The 16,818-nt window shown below is 45.9% G+C and overlaps 1 protein-coding gene across 1 annotated transcript in view; it reads right to left on the reverse strand.

Annotated features, from left to right (window-relative positions):
• CDK19 (cyclin dependent kinase 19) overlaps positions 1-16,818 on the reverse strand; it is a 502,598-nt gene that overhangs the window by 245,510 nt on the left and 240,270 nt on the right. The window lies entirely within an intron of this gene.

The following is a 16,818-nucleotide window of genomic DNA, read 5'->3' on the forward strand; positions in this document are numbered from 1 at the left end:
GCAAAGGGTTACTTCCCGCCCACAGGCCCTACGTCATGCCTCGGGGGCGGCCAGCTGCTGGCTCTGTACTTACTAGGAGAGGGAGGGAGGGAGAGCAGCAGCCAGCTTCATGCTGGCTTCTGCTGCTAGGCTTGTCAGCCTGGATTGTTTTGCACGCAGGTTGTTAGGCTGGTTAGGAGAGCTGTTGACTGCTTATAGTTTTTTTTGGGGGGGAAATGCTCATTCATCACGAAGAAAAGGAATGTCACCTATTCACCCATTGCTCTTTCTACCTATTAGTAGGTGACACAAAAATGTGAAAAAATTGATACCCACATGTATTTGCTTTGCTAATAACTAGCAAATATGTGACTGCTGAACATAGTAAAGGTCAGGCCATGGGGATAGTTAGGGCAAGCATTTAAAGATACACTGAAGCGAAAAAAAAAATGATGATATTATGATTTGTATGTGTAGCACAGCTAAGAAATAAAACATTAAGATCAGATACATCAGTGTAATTGTTTCCAGTACAGGAAGAGTTGAGAAACTCCAGTTGTTATCTCTATGCAAACAAGCCATTAAGCTCTCTGACTAAGTTAGTTGTGGAGAGGGCTGTTATCTGACTTTTATTATCTCAACTGTTCCTGGACTATTTACTTTTCCTCTGCCTCTGCCAGAGGAGATGTCATTACTTCACAGACTGCTCTGAAAGAATCATTTTGAATGCTGAGTGTTGTGTAATCTGCACATATTATAGAATGATGCAATGTTAGAAAAAACACTATATACCTGAAAATAAAAGTATGAGAATATTTTCTTTGCTGCTAATCTTCTAGTAATTATTCATAGTACACAACCAATTCACTATATCATATTTTTTTTTCCGCTTCAGTGTCTCTTTAAGGCTTGCTCACATCATTTAGCGCAGATGGTTGTGTGATTGGAATGCAACGTGTACAATCGCACGCCATCTGCACCACTATGCACTGCTGCGGATTCCATTCAATACAGTGAATGGGTCAGCACTGTGTTTCCCAACAAATGCATGCAGCAGTGCAATAGCGCATCGCACTGCTGCACAGCGCGTATGATGAGAACGGCAGAAGAGCTGTCTATGCACTTCTGCTGTTCTTGCATGTCGCACATACACGCTGTCGAAATGCACATATGATGTGAACAAGGCCTTACTGGGGACTGTAAAATAAGTGAGCCGGCCACCAATGTGTGTAGTATTTGGTGGTGGGGGTTTGTTTTTTAGGCGTGTGTGACAGGTGGGAAGCTAGGAGAGATGAAGGGAAACGGGATATAACAATCAGATGAACAGGCATATACAATACAATACAATACAAGAACATTTGTAAAGCGCTTTTCTCCCATAGGACTCAAAGCGCATAGTTGTGTCTCAGATTAATACAGGGTTGCAGGCTAGGTTGTGTTACAGAGGAGATAGTCAGATGTTCATGAATGCCAGACTAAAGAGGTAGGTTTTCAGTTTAGACTTAAATGCTTCCAGGGATGGAGCTGTCCTGATTGGGTGTGGCAGGGAGTTCTAAAGTGTAGGGGCAGCATGACAAAAGGCTCTGTCTCCAAAGGTTTTGAGGTGGACTCTGGGGGTGACCATGGTGTTGCGTCCTTTTGATGTAAGATTGTGGGGGGTGTGATGCAGTTGCAACAAGTCCTTCAGGTATCCAGGGCCCAGATTGTGCAAGGATTTGAATGTCAGTAAGCCAATCTTAAACAGAATTCTAGATTTTATCGGTAGCCAGTGGAGTGAGCTCAGGGTTGGTGTTATGTGGCAATGACGGGGTAAGCTCGTTAACAGCCTTGCGGCGGCATTCTGTACTAATTGCAGGCGGCGTCTTTCTTATGCAGGCCTGTGTAGAGGGCGTTGCAGTAGTCTAACCTTGATGTGACGAAGGCATGGACTAGGGTTGGAAGATCCTCTGAAGGAATTAGGTGTTTAATCTTTGCAATATTCCTTAGATGAAAGAAGGAATGTTTCACAACAGCTGAGATTTGATTCCTGAAGCTTAGTTTCCTATCAATCAGTACTCCCAGGCTGCGCTCACAGTCTGAGTTTTTCAGGTCTGAGCTCCCTATCCTTAGCGGTGTTGGTTGAGACTGGGGCTGCTTTGCTGTTGAGCCCTGGCCCTTGATAACAAGAACCTCAGTTTTGTCAGCATTAAGTTTTAGCCAATTAATATTCATCCACTCCTGAAGATCAGCTAAGCATGAGTTTATTTGTGGAGTAGGGTCTGTGATGCCAGGTTTGAATGACAAATATAGCTGGGTGTCATCAGCATAGCAATAATATGTCAGGCCATGTTTTTGTATGATTTCTCCAAGTGGCAGCATGTATATGGTGAAAAGTAAAGGGGATAATATTGCGCCCTGAGGTACACCGTATTTTAGTGGTACAGGGTTGGAGAGGAAGGGCCCTAAGGCTACCTTTTGTGTTCTGCCAGCCAGGAAGGAGTTGAACCACTGGAGAACAATGCCATCTATGCCACATTACTCTTGTAGCCAGTTGAGCAAGATTTCATGATCGACTGTGTCAAAAGCCGCTGAGAGGTCGAGCAAAATCAGGATGGAACATTGACCCTTGTCTCTTGCAATGAGCAGATCATTGCAAATCTGGGTGAGGGCTGTTTCACAGCTGTGATATTTCCTGAAGCCAGATTGAAGAGGGTCAAGGATGTTGTTTCTGGAGAGCCTGTCTTCAAGTTGGAGGTAGACAGCCTTTTCAATAACTTTTCCCAGAAAGGGGAGGTTAGAGACAGGTCTGTAGCTGTTTAGAGCATCTAGGTCTAAGGACGGTTTCTTGAGTAGTGGCCTGACGATTGCTTCTTTCAGAGTAGAGGGAAACCACCCTTCTCGTAAGGAACCGTTGACTATTTTGTGGAATGCCGGTGTAAATAGTTCAGGGCATATCAACATGAACTTAGTGGGGCCAGGGTCCAGATCGCAGGTAGTCTGGCGAAGGTTTGAGAGGATGTCCAAGATGTCTTTTTCAGTGATTACTTTAAAATCAGACCATGGTGGTAGGCTATTTTTGCACCTGTTATATTGCTCTGCATGGGTTTCTTGGGCTGTGAATTGAATGGCAGATCGTATGGAGGAGACTTTGTCTGAGAAGAAGTGGGCAAATTTTTCGCACAGTTCCTGTGAAGGTCTGATGCTGGATTTCCTGCACGATGGATTGCAGAGACTGTCAACTGTGCGGAATAGTTGGGCAGGTCTGTTGGCTGCATTTGCAATTTCGTGAGACAGGAATAAGGACTTCTTTTTGCTAATCGCCGTTTGATATTTTTTCAGGTGAGCAGTTAGGGAAAGTTTGTCATCAGGGGACTGGTGTTTGCGCCACCTTCGTTCCAGTCTGCGTCCCTGTTTCTTTAGTTCCTTTATAGAGTTGTCAAACCAGCAAGCGTGATGTAATGGTGCGGAACGTTTTATCTTTAATGGAGGTATGGCGTCAAAAGCGGCGGAGACATCGTGCTTATATTTAAGGACCATGGGTTCAAGTCCTAAGTTGTGATCTGTCAGTCCGCCTAGATTGAGGCTGTTCTGCAGGTGTTGGGGTGTCAAACCTTTCAAGGAACGATATTTTATTAGTTCTTTCACTTGGTGTTTTGTAGCCGGTGCTGTAAAGGAGAAGTGGACAGTGTGGTGGTCTGACCAAACTACTGGATCAATTTCCACATTGGATATTAGGAGTTCTGAATGGAAAATTAGGTCCAGAGTGTGTCCTTTTTTGTGGGTAGGGAGGTTGATGGCTTGAGAGAAGCCCAGTTCATTCATGGAGAGAAGTACCTTAGTTCCAAATTGGGAAGAGTGTGTATCGACCCATGCGTTAAAGTCTCCCAGAATTATCCACCTAGGGTGTTTCAGTGTTATGCAAGATACAAGTTCTGCTATTTCCTTGAGAAAAGCTGAGCCACCATTAGGGGGTCGGTAGACAAGCAGTATGTTTATTTTTTTCTCAGCTGAGAGTTCGGCTGCCAGACATTCAAAAGAGTGGGTGGGGGCTACAGCAAGGGGTTTAATATTCAAACTGGATTTGAAGCACAAAGCTAATCCTCCTCCCTTGCGGTTTTGCCGTTCACAGTGTAAAACTGAGTAATTGTCTGGTACCGCAGCCGCAAGAGTGGGTCCTGAGTTCTGATCCAACCATGTCTCTGTAATTAAAGCTAGATCTGAAACCTCTATTAGATCATGAATAAATGCTGTTTTGTTGTTTATGGACCTGGCATTGCAGAGTACTGCTTTAATGTTGTTTGCCTTAACTTTGAGGCCTGTGTTCGTAGCTCCTGGCTGGGGGTTGTAATCAGGAGTGTGGCAGCTGTCTCTGTTATCTGGGTCCTTTACTGATACAGCTGATTTATAGATATGTGAGGATTGCTTTGGCTTTGAGTTATGAGTGCCTGCACGTCTTCCCCTCTTACCCCGCCTTGTTTTCTTGAGAATCCCAAGGGATTTTAGAGGGGTAATCAAAGCAGAATCTATTTGTAAGGGCCTGTTTCCACTACACGCAGATTCTGCATGCAGAAAACTGACTCCAATGAATGCCTATGGGAAATCTGCATCAGAAAAATCACGTTTAGTGGAAACAGGCCCATAGGCATTCATTGGAGTCAGTTTTCTGCATGCAGAATCTGCGTGTAGTGGAAACAGGCCCTAAGAGTTTCTTGGGAACAGAGGTTGCAATAAAGATAAGCATCTCAGTTGAGTATTTTAATGGTGACATTTGGACAGCTGATAGACATCCTGCTGAGATCAAAGGGAAGGGGTCTTTTGCAAGCTGTAAGAAGGATCAGGAGCTGAGGGTTGAAGAAAGTTGAAGAATTTCAAAGTTTGAGGTCACCTTCTAGCAGGCTAGGCATTTTCAGTCCAAGTCCAATTTTAATCCAGTTTAAATATCAGCCATCCAAAGTGATCCATAATTTCTGATGAGCTGTAGTTGTTGCCAGAGAGGTGATGAATAGGATTCCTCTGTATTTTGGGTCCTTTGAATGAATAGGATTCCTCTGTACAAGAGACAGCTCAGGGCTCCTGCTGAGAAAGGCCCTGTTTAGAGTCAAGGGGCTTGATTCACAAAGCGGTGATAACCCAGTTATCACGCCTAAAAGACTTTAGGCGTGATAACCTTTGCACCACTGAGTTATCACCGATTTGTGCTGCTCTTCGCGCGAAGCTCCCGCGCGCAAAGTTTTGCGCGTGCAAACGCGCACGCGCGCGCGCAAATTCCCATAGGGCTCAATGGGCGCTGTGCGCGAGTTTCTTCTTATCACGCCTAAACTGAGTTTAGGCGTGATAAAGGGCTTTTCACAGGCATGCAAACACTTTGCACCGCTTTGTGAATCAGGCCCAAGGTGTGAACTTTCTCAGCTGTGGCTGGTGTCCTGCAGAGATCAAAGGGCCTGTATAGACTGAATTGTCCTTACACAGAGATGTATGGATGGACAGCATGGATTTGAAAACACAGTCCTTTGTTTAGGAATTTGAATATATAATATATAATATATGTAGAAAAATATAGTCTGTTGAGCATAGATGCTGTAGATAATCGATTAAAGTTACTCACAGGATGGGAGAGGGCGGGCACAAAGAGGCAGAAAGTCTTTAAGTTCTCAGGTCAATTCCAAGGAAGGTGTGCAGTGTTCAGCCGTGTGTGATACCAAGGAAGATCCAATCCAGCTTAAATCTTTGCCATCCCAAGTAATCCAGGTGTTCTGGATATAGTAAGATAAGTAAGATATTAGGATACTCTACAGATCAGGGATGTGTAACTATATTAGGAGTTGGTAGGCAAAGATCATTTTGGATAGGACAGGTGAGCAGTGTGGACAAGCCAGTATGTGGGGGCCAGGAAAGAGGTGACATAGAGGTCTAACTCAGTGAGTGGAAATACATGTGAAGGTTACATTGGTGGGGGAGAAGCAAAGCGGTGGAGACTGCAGCTGGGAGGATACTGGAGATGTAGTCAGGAGAGGTGAAATGGTGGGGAGGCCAGATGAAAGTTTGGCAAGTGGGAGTCATGAGAAGTGGCATGGTAGTGGATGCTGCTGAGATGGGTATGTAGGTGGGGTTCATGGAAGTGAAGTAGGGTGGTAGGATAGATACCGTAAGTGATGGGGATAATAGGTGAAGGTCAGAAGATATTTGCAAGGGAGTGGATACAGTAAATATGGGGGTAGAGAAGGTGAGGTCAAGAAAAGTTAAAGAAGAAGTGTAACAAGCTATAGTAGAATGCAGTAAATTATTCAGGATACCCACTTTTATGTTAAATATCCTGGTTTCAAGACCAGAACATTTCTTATAGCTGCATATTGCTATGTAGCCAGTTTAGTCACTCCATTAACAACCTGGTAGTCACAAATAACTAAATAGTCTGCTGCACACTAGTGAGTAGGGGTCCATCAATTCTTGGAAGGTGCTCTGGTGAAAATGGGTCGTTGTTTAGATTCCAAGCCTTTGGAAAGCCTGTGTCTACCACTGGTGCCCAGTAAACTAGTACCCACATAACAGTGCCCTCCTAATTCCTTATTCCACTTCCATGGTTCCTGGACTGTGAGCCACAAAAGACGCTGATCTCATCATAAAAGGACAATGGAAGTTAGAGTGATGTGAAGGCTGCCATATTTATTTCCTTTTAAACAATGAAAATTGCCTGTACATCCTGGTGATCCACTGCCTCTAATACTTTTTTTGTCATAGACCCTAAACAAGCATGCAAATCACATGTTTGACTGAGGATTGGAGCACATTCTGCAGAATTTCATGTGTTTTTCCGGAATGTACTACCTGAAAACCCGCATGTAATTCTACAAAGAGTTCTCCAGCCTGAAGTTTGACTGCGTTTGCCGTATGCCTGTTTCAGGTGTGTGATTCAGACACCACTGATGCATGAAATATCAGGAAGCTAGGCTACTAGTATTGTTTAAAAGAAAAATATGTTGGCACCCATAATCATAATCCACAGACTTTAGTTGTCCTTGAAGTCACCATTAGTCATGGCATGAAGTTCCTCTTTAGCTTGCATGTGGTGTTATTTACTGCAATAATCAAATTAACTACCATGTCTTCAAAATTAGAAACTGTTCACATTCTGAAATAGCTATCCTTGTTATCATTTTTACCGTTGACAACCTACTAATAACTCTAGTCCAAACTTTTTGCTTAGAAGTAAGCTGTATGGTTTGAATTTCTCTCGTCATCACAAAGATCTTGAAAGAGTTACAGAACTGGAACATTTACCAATTTCCCTAATGGTCAGGGTCCAGGCTGATCAGGAAGGTTCAACCAAAAATTAAAAATCCCATTACTGCCAATATCCTAGGAATATGGAAAGAAGTGATCAAAAATTGTAAAAATCATACTTTAGCAACTTATAAACCTATTCCATTGACTTCTTTGCATATGGTGATTAATGGTATTCAACTAGACAACTGGTTAGAACAAGGTATTTAGATGATTTTATGACGGGCTCAGATATTAAAAGAATTAATGAGCTGGTTTCCACATACAATATTCCTGAAGATGATAAACATAAATATTTTAGCATTCGCAAGTTTTTAAAGAAATATAATTCGGACCCCATTTCCCTATTCACAAATTAGCAGATTAGTAGAGCCAGACAGAAACTTTACCAAAGGAACATCTGTGTTTTATAGATCCCTTTTAGACATGGATGATAAAATACCCCAATGGCAGCTCAAGAAATAGCAGGAGTTTCTTCAAATTGATATTGATTAAGAAGAATGGGAAAAGCATTCAGATCTTTGAAAAGATCATCTCATTGTGTTTCTCACCATGAGACTCTAATTAAATTAACTTGGCAATGGTATAAGACACCAGATAAAATATCAAAGTTTGATAATAAGGTATCTCCATTATGTTGGAGGAATTATGTTCAATATCTCATGTCTTTTGGTCTTGCCCTAAAATTCAGAAATTATGGGAAGAGATAAAAACAAAATGTAAACTGATTTCCAATGACGTTATCTCAGATTCCCCCCAGGTATGGCTTTATTCCATCTACAAACCATGGACTTGCCTCCTAGGGAAAGGTTGATCTATAACCACATCTTTATTGTCACTAAAATGCTCGTAGTAGCAAATTGGAAATTACCAATTATACCAACACTGAAATAAATACTTAAAAAAATAGAAAAATCATGGGCTATCAGGTGTGGAAACATACAGGCTTTTCTAAACAAGGTAAGTCTATGGCCTTCCATCTATCCAGAGTCCAAACTATTAGAGATCTAATTATTACTGGAATACCTCTCACAAGTAACTATACAAACTTTGATGTTTTCTCATAAACTCTGTAGTTCTATTGCCCCAGCCATCCTAATAATAGGAAAAATTCCACATCAGCAGCAGTAGGTCCTGTTGAACATTTGTAGTTTAGTTTTTAGTTTTAGTTAAGGTTTAAATAAATATAGCTATACATCTTCAAATAATTTTATTTTAAACCATAATGACATATTCACAATAATCTGATATTGATATATTGTCATATTTCTACTATTCATGAGAAATCAGCAAGTTGATATTAATCCACCATTTCACAAGTTGATACACTTCATAAGAACATCACCTATTTTACTCAAGAAATGTAATAAGGTAATGTACCTTGATTTTTCTAATAGAAAGCAGACTACTATTTATGCATTAATGATACATAGTGTTCAAAAGTTCTTATTATTTATATAACAAAAGTCAGTTATACTCCTTAGTTTTAAAAATACAATATAGTAATAGTATCATTGAAGACTATCCTGGAATCTCAGTAGGGAGGTTTCAGTCCCCAATTTGTACACTATAGCAAATATGTCATCCGACACTCAGCTGCTTGCTCTAGAGGGTGGGCTTTGTTCAACAAAACACCTGCAGTGCAGATAATGATAATCTTCACCTCTTGCTCAAATACACCTTACAATCGGCCCACATTTAAACCAGGGAGACGTGCAGCAAGTTAGGCCCCGTTCACACTTGCGGTTTTGTAAAAACTGCACCGGATGTCCGGACCGCACCGTAGCCGGACCGGACCCGATCCGTACGGTTCCGGTCCGGATACGGTCTGGATCCGGTCCGTTTGCATCCGTTTTCCGTGCGGTATGAACACGGTTGCGGTCCGGATCCGGTTTCTTAAAGAGATAACAACCTGTATAAATACCTGGGGTTCTGGGAGGTCAGCAGAAGCTCTGGGGTCATTGTTGGAGAAAGGTGGACGTGTACAGACCATCCTTGGATACAGAGACTGCAGTTGGGACCATGGATCCAGTCATTTTTTACTCTTATTACCTGGGAATTCTCTCCTTCCTGTTGTTCACCTACTACTATGTGGGGAGAAGGCGTGCTCCTCGCAGGAGATGGTGGGTGCACCCTCTACTAGCCAGGAGGCAGAGGAAGGGAGAGTTCCAGGCCCTCTACCGGGACCTCAGACGACACCCACAGAAGTTCTACAGCTACACTCTGATGTCTATTCCCCTGTAAGTATTTAGGCCTAAATACACCAACCCCCACCATCCCTAAACACCCCACCCTCACCCCCACAACACCTCATCCCTGTATACCTAGCTAAACACACCACCCTGACCCCCACACCCCTGTATACCTAGCTATACACTACACCCCCACCCTCCACAACACTCCCAAACCTCTGTAAACACACCTCCCCCATCCTCCACCCAACACCTTGTCCCACAACAGACTTTACAGCTTCTTCCTTTCCATCTCCTGACAGGTTTGATACCCTCTTGGAGATGGTGAAGGATGACCTAAGGAAGAAGGATACCACGTTTAGGAGAGCAGTCACACCACAAGAACAACTACTCATCACACTGAGGTATGTAAAAACAATTTTTTTTTTATTTTAAAAAACAATTATTAACCTTTTCAACATGAAAATATTCTTCCAACATGGAAGACAAAACATTTCTATGGTATAGCCCGGTCAGTGTTGAGGAACACTAACCACCAACTTTGTGCGGGAAGAGTTGCAGGGCATAGCTGCCCAAGTGTCTTTCGGGGACACCAGTCCCTAAAATTAAAGTGCTTTAAAAAGCTAACCACTGGCACATGACCCTCTGAGCCATGGATCAAGGACAAAGGTCAGTGAAAAGGCTAGGCCTCTCACCGACCAGTCAAGGTGTCCTTCATCCATGGTTCCAAGGGTCTTGTGCAAGTGGTTAGGAACAAGAACAAAGTGAGGAGCAAGAGGAACCGAAGGCACAGGTGCAGGACTACAGGTAGTGTCTTTAGGGGACACCAGGCCCTAAATTAGTGATTTCAAAACCTAACCACTGGCACATGACCCTCTGAGCCATGGATCAAGGACACAGGTCAGTGAAAAGGCTAGGCCTCTCACCGACCAGTCAAGGTGTCCTTCATCCATGGTTCCAAGGGTCTTGTGCAAGTGGTTAGGGACAAGAACAAAGTGAGGAGCAAGAGGAACCGAAGGCACAGGTGCAGGACTACAGGTAGTGTCTTTAGGGGACACCAGGCCCTAAATTAGTGCTTTCAAAACCTAACCACTGGCACATGACCCTCTGAGCCATGGATCAAGGACACAGGTCAGTGAAAAGGCTAGGCCTCTCACTGACCAGTCAAGGTGTCCTTCATCCATGGTTCCAAGGGTCTTGTGCAAGTGGTTAGGGACAAGAACAAAGTGAGGAGCAAGAGGAACCGAAGGCAGAGGTGCAGGACTACAGGTAGTGTGTTTAGGGGACACCAGGCCCTAAATTAGTGCTTTCAAAACCTAACCACTGGCACATGACCCTCTGAGCCATGGATCAAGGACACAAGTCAGTGAAAAGGCTAGGCCTCTCACCGACCAGTCAAGGTGTCCTTCATCCATGGTTCAAAGGGTCTTGTGCAAGTGATTAGGAACAACAACAAAGTAAGGAGCAAGAGGAACCAAAGGCACAGGTGCAGGACTACAGGTGCAGTGCAACAGGCACAAGGTTGTGACCCAGGTAGTGTCTTTCGGGGACACCAGGCCCTAACATTAAAGTGCTTTAAAAACCTAACCACTGGCACATGACCCTCTGAGCCATGGATCAAGGACACAGGTCAGTGAAAAGGCTAGGCCTCTTACCGACCAGTCAAGGTGTCCTTCATCCATGGTTCCAAGGGTCTTGTGCAAGTGATTAGGAACAACAACAAAGTAAGGAGCAAGAGGAACCAAAGGCACAGGTGTAGGACTACAGGTGCAGTGCAACAGGCACAAGGTTGTGACCCAGGTAGTGTCTTTCGGGGACACCAGGCCCTAAAGTTCAAGTCGAGCAAAAACAAAAGTACCCTGACATGGTCATCTGAACACCTCTGAACCTTGGTTGAAGGACATGGGGCAGGGAAAAGGTTGGGCTAAAAAGCCCTGGGATGGTATCCTTCCTCCGAGGTTCGGAGGTATTCAGAGGAGCATGTCCAGGAACAATATGACTGTTTTTTTCAAATTGTATCGACACCACTACTAGAGAAGGTGGGAGTTGCTGCCTGGAAATCCGGACTTTCTTGGGTGCTGGTCGTGGATGAGCTGGACCCTGACAGCGGCGGTCCATATTGACTGCCTCTGTAGCCAGTGTACATCTGTGATGAAGATTGCCAGGGGGGCACCACTGTAGGTTGTGGGGGTCTAAAAATTGGTGGTTGCAGCAATGGCGTGTCCATGTGTTGTTTGATCGCCTCCAGCAAAGTGGAATGGCACGCCATCATGTTTTGGGAAGGCACCTTTTCCAAATACGGTAGTAGAGACATCACAGTGTGAAAACAAGGGTGTGCCTGCAATTTCAGCAGTTCCTTACTTTGTTGATGCATTTGCTGCATCATGTTCTGCAGCTGGCCCACCGACTGATGATGCTGTGCACGCAGTTGGTCGATTTCTCCTCTGTGCATCTCATGCATCATTTTAAGCTCGTCCCTGTAGTGCCCATGTACAGCTTCGAGCTCACATTGCAGTGAACTGATGTGGGCCTTGTACTGCTCCATGATATGGCCCCTGTCCCCATCTTGCAACTGCCTGGCTATGAGAGTTTGGTGGCTCTGCATAATCCCGAGAAGTCCGGAGACAGCCCCGGACATCTCGGACTCTGTCTCTCTTCTTGTTGGGGGGAGGGCACCTCGACGCCTCACTGGTGGGGTGGTAGCATCTTCCCGTCCTCTGGCCTGTGTCGGGGTTGCCCTGCACGCTGGTTGTGCTGCAGTCTCTCTGTGCTCCTCTCTTTGCTCTTGGTCCCCTGGAGCTTCCATACCGGTCGATTGTGGAGGTGCAGCTTCTGCCACACTCGGTCCTGCAACCTCCAAATCAAAGCTCTCTTCGCCCAAGTCATCCTCAAAGTCGAGAGCTTCGATAGGGAAGGACTCCCTCCTCCTACTCCTCTCCTCGGGGCAATATGTCACATCGGTGACCTCATCATCCACCAAGCTCTCCTCACTGCTGAAGCGTGCCTCCTGGGTCGGTTCCTCTTGCTCCAAATTGTCTTCAGTCCTGTAGATAAAAACAATATTTATTGGTTTGCCAAACAGCATGTGGCGTCAATTCACAGAGCTAGCAAACACTTATCAAACACTTTATCAACCGTTTGTACCAAACGTTTGATAAAGCTTTTGAGAAAAGTTTGCTTAAGCCATGGGAATTGAGGCCAGTTTATAGCAATACATGTCCGAAGTCATGGTAGTTGTCTGCTACAATGAGTTCTCAGTTCCTGCCCACAGTAGTGGTACTTACAATCTAGGTTCCAAGCTTGCATTTATGAAAGATAATTGCTTGGCGAATTGGTATTCCTTTAGGCGCTTTCCCCCGCCACTGCCACTTCTTTCGGCAAGTTTTTTCCTGCGTAGAAATTTCACGTAGGCATCACGCATATTGCGCCACCTTGTCTTGAACCTTTCTCCTGTAACGACATGAAAAATTGATTTTGATTATTTCTCTTGTAGGTACATGGCAACTGGACAAACATATACATCGCTACATGTGACATTTCGTATTGGGAAGAGCACGGTGGCAGGCATCGTCGTGAGGACTTCGAGGATCATTTGGACGCGACTGAGGGCCAGATACATGCCAGTGCCAGACACCAAGAAATGGGAGGAGATCGCCCAGGGCTTCTGGACCGAGTGCAAGTTTCCTAATTGTGTTGGCGCACTGGATGGGAAACACATCCGTATTCAGAAACCCGTGGTGAGTGGCAGCCATTATTTCAACTATAAAAAATACTTTAGCATTGTTCTAATGGCAGTGGCAGATGCGGACTACAAGTTTGTGTACGTGGACGTGGGGTCGTACGGTAGTTCCAATGACTCTGGAATTTTCCAGCGTACGACCCTTTGCCGGCTGATGGAGGAAGGCAGACTGCGTCTCCCCCGTGACAGACCCTGGCCTGGGACAAGGGCACCGGCCTACCCCTATGTGTTTGTGGGGGACGAGGCCTTCGCCCTGTCCGACCATGTAATGCGTCCGTACCCAGACAGGGGACTTGATGCCAGCCAGCTACACTTCAATGCTCGGTTGAGCCGTGCAAGGACAATGGTGGAGTGCACATTTGCGATCCTGGTGTCAAAGTGGAGGGTGTTCCACACGCCCATGCTGCTGAAACCGGCCAACGCAGTTGTCGTGGTGAAGGCAGCATGCATCCTCCACAACTTTGTGCGGCAGGAGGAAAGAGAGACTCCGGAACCCCCGAATGTGCTTCCACTAATGCCCCTGAGGAGGTATGCAACCAGGCCAAGGGTAGTGTCACTGCGGAACAGGGACCGACTGAGACTTTATTTTAACACACCACCAGGACGAGGGTGAATGTTTGGTTTTTAATATGTTATGTTGAAATGTGTTTATTTTGTAGTTTCAAGTTTTTAAGTGATTTAAAATGTGTTAATTTTTTAAAATAAATTGTTGTTTAATAATTGGTCATTGTGTATGTTTTATGTGCACAGGTGGGGTACATCACAGGTGGGTGGGATACATCACAGGTGGGGTACAGGTGGGTGGGATACATCACAGGTGGGGTACAGGTGGGTGGGATACATCACAGGTGGGGTACATCACAGGTGGGTGGGATACATCACAGGTGGGTTACAGGTGGGTGGGATACATCACAGGTGGGTGGGATACATCACAGGTGGGGTACAGGTGGGTGGGATACATCACAGGTGGGGTACAGGTGGGTGGGATACATCACAGGTACATCACAGGTGGGTGGGATACATCACAGGTGGGGTACATCACAGGTGGGTGGGATACATCACAGGTGGGGTACAGGTGGGTGGGATACATTACAGGTGGGGTACATCACAGGTGGGTGGGATACATCACAGGTGGGGTACAGGTGGGTGGGATACATCACAGGTGGGTGGGATACATCACAGGTGGGGTACATCACAGGTGGGTGGGATACATCACAGGTGGGGTACAGGTAGGTGGGATACATCACAGGTGGGGTACATCACAGGTGGGTGGGATACATCACAGGTGGGGTACAGGTGGGTGGGATACATCACAGGTGGGGTACAGGTGGGTGGGATAAATCACAGGTGGGGTACATCACAGGTGGGTGGGAAACATCACAGGTGGGGTACAGGTGGGTGGGATACATCACAGGTGGGGTACAGGTGGGTGGGGTACATCACAGGTGGGTGGGATACATCACAGGTGAGGTACAGGTGGGTGGGATACATCACAGGTGGGTGGGATACATCACAGGTGGGTTGGATACATCACAGGTGGGTTGGATACATCACAGGTGGGGTACAGGTGGCTGGGGAACAGGTAGGTGGGGAACAGGTGGGTGGGCCACAGGTGGATGGGCAACACGTCGGTGACACAAATCAATAGCAAAAGTGGAATACATCACAAGCAAACAAAACCACAAGCCCCCCCAAACACTTCTAGTCAACATACCCTCTGTGCCTTGCTGTCTCTTGCTCAAGTTATCAAAGCCCTCCACATACAGCTTGGCAATTTTTTTCCACAGGCCTCTGCATTTCTTGACGTTGCTGTGGTCCGCATCCCCCTTGTCCCACAGGGCTGGTATCTGCTGCACCTGTAGGATGAGGTCTTCTGCTGTGTAGGGCCTCACCCCCTCGTTATCAGACAGATAGTCAGACATGTTGCTGCCAAAGAGCTCCAGCATGAAATCACTGCTGCTCCACTCTGTGAACGCTGGGCCCATGTGGTCCCCATCCAAAATGGCCACTATACCATAGAAAAAGCATAGGAAGTGGGGTAGAACGTCCGGTTTTTATAGCCAGTGTGTTGTGCGCTCTCCGGTTCTCATTGGTTTCTATTGGCCGGATGCAACAGTCCGGCTCCGCTCCGGATATGTCAGCCGGAGGAGCCGGACCAAAAAATAGCGCATGTTGGGTCTTACGCCGGAGTCCGGATCCGGTCCGGACGAAACGGACGCATGTGAACGGACGCATAGACTTTCATTGCTATGCCGTGCGTCCGTTCCGCATGCGGTCCGGCTCCGGCACGGCGATTCCGGATGTAAACCGCTAATGTGAACCGGGCCTTAGGGTAGTGCAGAGCACAACAATAAGGACATGGCACATGAAGAAAACATACTGTGCACCTGTCTCCTTGAACGTTTTATTCTGTCCTTCAGCCAGATATCAACGGTATTGACATACAGAAAAAAGGATGCGTCAAACCTGGATAACATCGGTGTAGAGGTGTGCAGGGAAGGTGTGCACCTCTACACCGATGTTATCCAGGTTTGACGCATCATTTTTTTCTGTATGTCAATACCGTTGATATCTGGCTGAAGGACAGAATAAAACGTTCAAGGAGACAGGTGCACAGTATGTTTTCTTCATGTGTCAGTCCCCAATTTTCCAGGAAATATATCTCCAGGTTAAGAGTAAATATTTAACCTCCTCGGCGTTCTATTGAGATCGCCAGGGAGGCTGCGGGAGGGTTTTTTTTTAATTAAAAAAAAACTATTTCATGCAGCCAACTGAAAGTTGGCTGCATGAAAGCCCACTAGAGGGCGCTCCGGAGGCGTTCTTCCGATCGCCTCCGGCGCCCATAATAAACAAGGAAGGCCGCAATGAGCGGCCTTCCTTGTTTTGCTTAGATCGTCGCCATGGCGACGAGCGGAGTGACGTCATGGACGTCAGCCGACGTCCTGACGTCAGCCGCCTCCGATCCAGCCCTTAGCGCTGGCCGGAACTTTTTGTTCCGGCTGCGCAGGGCTCAGGCGGCTAGGGGGGCCCTCTTTCGCCGCTGCTTGCGGCGAATCGCCGCAGAGCGGCGGCGATCAGGCAGCACACGCGGCTGGCAAAGTGCCGGCTGCGTGTGCTGCACTTTATTTGATAAAAATCGGCCCAGCAGGGCCTGAGCGGCAGCCTCCGGCGGTGATGGACGAGCTGAGCTCGTCCATACCGCTCAGGAGGTTAAAGGAATACTATCGATACCCAAGTGTTTTAAAATGACAATGTACAAATAATGTCTAAGTAGCTGTGTAAACATTTTACTACTTTTCATGTTAAATATCAGAGGCAAAAGCTGTAATTTATTGAGGGTAGGATTTAGCTATATTGGGACAAATCAATTGCAGAAGGGGTGTCTGCTTCAATGCACAGCCAGAGTTGCATATCAGACTACAGAAAGCAAATATCAAACATATCAAACTCTGAAAGGAAAAACAATATGAAAAGCTGTGAAAATGAGTTACATTTCCTCTGCTCTCTTCAGACACTTCAGTCAGAAACAGAGCTCCCAACATCTGCAGCTCCTGTGTCCTGTCTCTCTCTCTGTCACACACAGAGCTACACATAGAGTTAACATAGGATTTCCCCTCTCCTCATGGCTCAGTCAGCCGTCAGTTTTGG

Source organism: Hyperolius riggenbachi, chromosome 4, assembly GCF_040937935.1.
Source record: "Hyperolius riggenbachi isolate aHypRig1 chromosome 4, aHypRig1.pri, whole genome shotgun sequence".
Taxonomy (NCBI): domain Eukaryota; kingdom Metazoa; phylum Chordata; class Amphibia; order Anura; family Hyperoliidae; genus Hyperolius; species Hyperolius riggenbachi.